We start from the raw sequence: 5000 nt of genomic DNA on the forward strand, positions 1-5000 counted from the left end.
TCCGTTAATGTGACATTTTGCAAATACTTTACGATTAGATCTTCGTGAATACAGAATACAGAACTCGCGACTAACTTTAGGTAGCTACTTCTGGAATTAACAATTCTCAACCATGTGAGCAACAGGTAGTCCTTTCTATTTATATGTGAGTTAACAACCAACAATTAATTAAAGTTGCTTGGAGTTTCAAAATGATCCATAAGGCTTCAGCTAAGAAAAACAACGAGCACGTGCAAAAAAAAACAAAACCCTTCCTCTTGCAGAAACATAGGAGGAAGAGATCTTCACAACAACAATCTAACGACAACCGACTAAAGGCTGTAAGTAGCCAAATAACGCCTTTCCAGTGTCTCTTTCGCGGAGTACAAATTTATAAATAAGGTATCAAGATATTTGAACATTGTTACACTTAAAAGGTGTATGCTTGTTGGTTTACATTAACAAATATTGTCTGAATATGAATTTCACTTAAACCGTTTTGAATTTTTTTGAAGGTTAGTGACTACAAAAAACCGTCAACAGCTAGACTCCTCCAACAGAACTCTGGTTCATTCATTATTCATAATTCATTGTTAACACGTAAAATGTAGCCAAAGGTTTTTTTTTTCATTGAGTGCATTATAAATATGATTATAATAAAAGTAATCTCAGTAATTTTCTTAGCAAAAATAGTTTTTTTTTATATCAAAACACAATGAATCCCACATTAAATAGATTATTTTCCAAAATGCTGTTGGTGCACTTTAAACTTGGCCTTATCTTTGCTTTGGTAACAGGGTACACGCAACCTGATAATTGGCCTTTGTTGGTATGCAGTTTGGGCTCCATTCAAATAGGAGTTGTTTGTTAGTGTGGATGAGAGAGTGGAGGAACAGGTTTAAAAGTACCGGGTCTTCCTGCATCACCGGTTTGAGTGAAGCAGTGATTGAAAAACACATGTGCACACACACACACACACGCACACACACACACACTAACACAAACACACACACACACACACGCACACACACACACACTAACACAAACACACACACACACACACACACACACACACACACACACACACACACACACACACACACACACACACACACTAACACACACACACACACACAAACACACACACACACACAGGTTTATATATATTTATATACACACGCTTACACATGCCTGTACACACACACACACACACACACACACACACACACACACACACACACACACACAGAGCCGGAGTGGCTAATCGGGGGATTCGGGAGGATTCCCGATGGGCTGGCTCATGTCAATCTCTAGTTTGGGCCGATTGGGAGGGAAAAATAATTTTGGGCCGGATTTGGACATGAAACTCCCGGGCTGAAAAAGGGGCCCACTCCGGCCCTGCACACACACACACACACACACACACACACACACACACACAGGTTTATATATATTTATGTACACACACGCTTACACATGCCTGTACACACACACACACACATGCACGCATGCACGTGCACACACACACACACACACACACACACACACACACACAACAGTTGTTGTCACAAAGCAGCTTTACAAGTCTCCGAGTCCAAGCCCCCAGTGAGCAAGCCAAGGGTGACAGTGGCAAGAAAAAACTCCCTAAGAACATGAGGAAGAACCCTTGAGAGGAACCAAGACTCAGAGGGGAACACATCCTCCTCTGGCCGACACACAGGTTTATATATATTTATATAAACACACACCAACACATGCCTGTACACACACACACACACACACACACACACACACACACAAACACACACACACACACACACACGTACACACTTCCTTTTGATGTTCAAGATAACAGAATCAAGTCAGTTAAAACTGTGACATGCAAGAACAGCTAGAGGCATCACCTTCTTTCAAGCATGATGCAAACATGAAAAAGTCATTGGTTGTATAATAAATAATGTCATGATATGCCAAGACCTTAAGCTAAAATAATATTGTCAGTGGTAGATTAATTACCATTATAATATTATTGTAATAAAGTTCCTGAAAAGAAAAAGCTGATCCAAAATTCTAAAGTAATTTTACATTTTTTAATATTCACTTTCCTCACTGGAAATGTAGATCAAACATATTTCTTCTGGAGTATCGACAAGCTACCACCCTGGTCTTAGGCATTAAAACACATTCTCAAGTTAATGTCTTACCAGGAAATACCTCAAGGCTTAGCATGGCTTTCCTTTCCTCTCTATATCACAGTTTTATGAAAGGACTTATCTAGACAAGGAGGCCATAAGTTCACTCAAACATTATCCCTATCCTGCAAACAGCAGGAGTGTGTGAGATATGCACTTTAATACAATACAGAACAGAGAGAGGATGGCCAGGGGTTGGTGAAGCTGGGAAGAACCTCCACAAACCCAGTCTGCTGTTCACTCAGAGGTCAAGTTGCATTTTGCAGAAATGTCAGTCTGAGTTTGTAGACGTGCTCAGAACAGCGGCTCCCTCCTTAGACCAAAAGAAAAGAAAAATGCCGATCTCTTAGTGACTCCTAGTGTTGGTTCAGGCTGGTTACCATGGCAGCTGCAGAAAAAAAGGCTTCTAAACACAGCTTACATCATAAATAGCACATGCAATTTTTTGAGAAAATAAGGCAAATTAGAAATAATTTGCTTCAGATGTGAGGTATTTATTGATCATGACAAAGCAATGGAACAAATCTGTACCGTGGACACAAGTGGATGGTAATTCTAATGGTTTTATTTAAGCAATGTTACAGTTAAATGTTCAGAGAAAGACAGAATCTGGTGACTACAATACATAATAATAATAATCAGTAATTATTTTAAACTAGGAGCATTATTACAGATACAGCATATTTCAAACATGATGCATTTTTCGTATTCAGTGAGAATTGTCTTTTCCCCCCAAATTTCATTTTAGACACCTTCAAAGCCATTAAAATGAATGAATGACCTGTTACACATACTCAAACACACATATGTGCGCCCACATGCACACACGCGCACACACACACACGCGCACACACACACACACACACACACACACACACACACACACACACACACACACACACACACACACACACACACACATTCACATAAGCACACACACATATAAAGAACTATATAACAGAAATGTAAGCAAAGCACACTGTAACTAAAATCAGGAAAGTCTGTAAAAACACGCAAACGTATCCCTGGAAAAGCAGTAAGCACACAAACATGTTAACGCTATGAATAAATGTTTTCTCAAACATTTCCAGAAACACATATTAGAGTATCTTCCCAAATTATCCACCCCACACCCCCCTCAAAATCAACTCAGTACCTCACTAAATCAATAACTTAGATGAGTATTTATTTATTTTTTGTAATACAGAATATAAGGCCACAAAACTTAACTGACTGGACACATAGGTTGTGAAAAACACAGGACAGTATGTGTGGACAGCACAGACACACTTGATAAAAAATAGACAGAAATGCTTCCTGTAAATGGTGCTGTAAATTACGAACTGCTGAAATTACCTACTGTGTTTTTGTACTGATGTTTGCTTTGTGCAATTTAGGACTTTATCTCCACTGTTATACCAAACTGATTTGGAATACATTGATCAAGTTCTTCAAATCAAGGGTGGTGAAGTAACTTGGTGTTTCCTGATCCACACCTAAGGGATGGTTTGTCTCAACACTAATGTAGGAACACAGTAGTATATTGCACTGGTCCCACAGTATAGGTGTGAGATTGTTGTAAATGACGCTGAATTATAAACTGTGCGTGTTTATTTGTAGAGTGATCCAATACGTCATTTCTACTGCGTGATTGTTTTTCTCAACAAAATAAAATCATAAAATCATCATTCAGACATTCTTACCATCAGGGGGTTCCTTTGTGGTATGACACTGATGTTCACAGATACCTTACATGAACATTCACCGTGATGTTAGTAGAGGAGTGTCGTTCATTAAGGGTATTGTTTGATTTTAGGTGAATATTTTGGTTTTAGACTTGTCACAGGGCATATGCTAGGATAGTAATACAGGTTGAGTGCAACTCCACACAATACATTAGTCTAGCATTAGCAGTCAAAAATGTCAAACATGCTAGCAGACTACCATGCACTGCTATTGGATCAGAACTAGCAGATGCCTTCAAAATGACCAACTGTTTAAACAGGACACCCTTATCATACTTGAAGTGCTGATACTACAAGGATAAGCACTCCAAGAAAATGGATTACACAGTATTAATGCAAAAACTGATTTGGCCTGCATAAATATTCACACAATTCCCTTATCACTTGAATATGATTTTCAAATAAATAAAATAAATATAGAAAGATTATATAATATAAGCAAATAAATAATAAAACAGAATTCACATTCAGTGGAGGTGTCATTCCAAACCCTCACACTGAAGAACAGAATGAAGAGTAGAAGAACAGAATGCTGACAGGCAACACAGAGAAAAAACACATAGAAATACAACATAATACAGTTTGTCTCAAAGCACCAATGTATGTGTGTATGTGCATGTGTGTGTGTGTGTGAATATGTACTTGTAATTATTTTCCTGACATTTACTTCTCTTATACAACTCCTCATAACACTCATGCAAAGCCAAATGAGATTTGTTATTTTTTCTGCAACTAGAAACATTCAAAATACATGTTGAAGAGACCAGAATAATACAGCACACAATATCCAATTGCAAAATAACAAACAATTGGCAAATAAACAAACGCAGGGACTACTGGAATTATCTATCTATCTATCTATCTATCTATCTATCTATCTATCTATCTATCTATCTATCTATCTATCTATCTATCTATCTATCTATCTATCTATCTATCTATCTATCTATCTATCTATCTATCTATCTATCTATCTATCTATCTATCTATCTATCTATCTGGGCCACAGCATAGCATGCAGGCCATGCAGACAAAAGCATGATGACAACAAATACCTTTTCAAAACCGCAAGTGTTTTACCCAT

General features: G+C 37.8%; 1 protein-coding gene across 4 annotated transcripts in view; it reads right to left on the reverse strand.

The window, feature by feature from the left end:
• Positions 1-2716: 2716 nt before the first annotated feature.
• Positions 2717-5000, reverse strand: part of arf3b (ADP-ribosylation factor 3b) — a 7095-nt gene continuing 4811 nt past the window's right edge. For all 4 annotated transcript variants that reach the window (XM_077014162.1, XM_077014163.1, XM_077014166.1 and 1 more), the window contains exon 5: positions 2717-5000. This exon is cut by the window's right edge and continues 1264 nt beyond it. The gene's annotated coding sequence lies outside the window, so the exon portion shown is untranslated.

The sequence above is a fragment of the Brachyhypopomus gauderio genome, chromosome 8 (genome assembly GCF_052324685.1).
Source record: "Brachyhypopomus gauderio isolate BG-103 chromosome 8, BGAUD_0.2, whole genome shotgun sequence".
Lineage (NCBI taxonomy): Eukaryota > Metazoa > Chordata > Actinopteri > Gymnotiformes > Hypopomidae > Brachyhypopomus > Brachyhypopomus gauderio.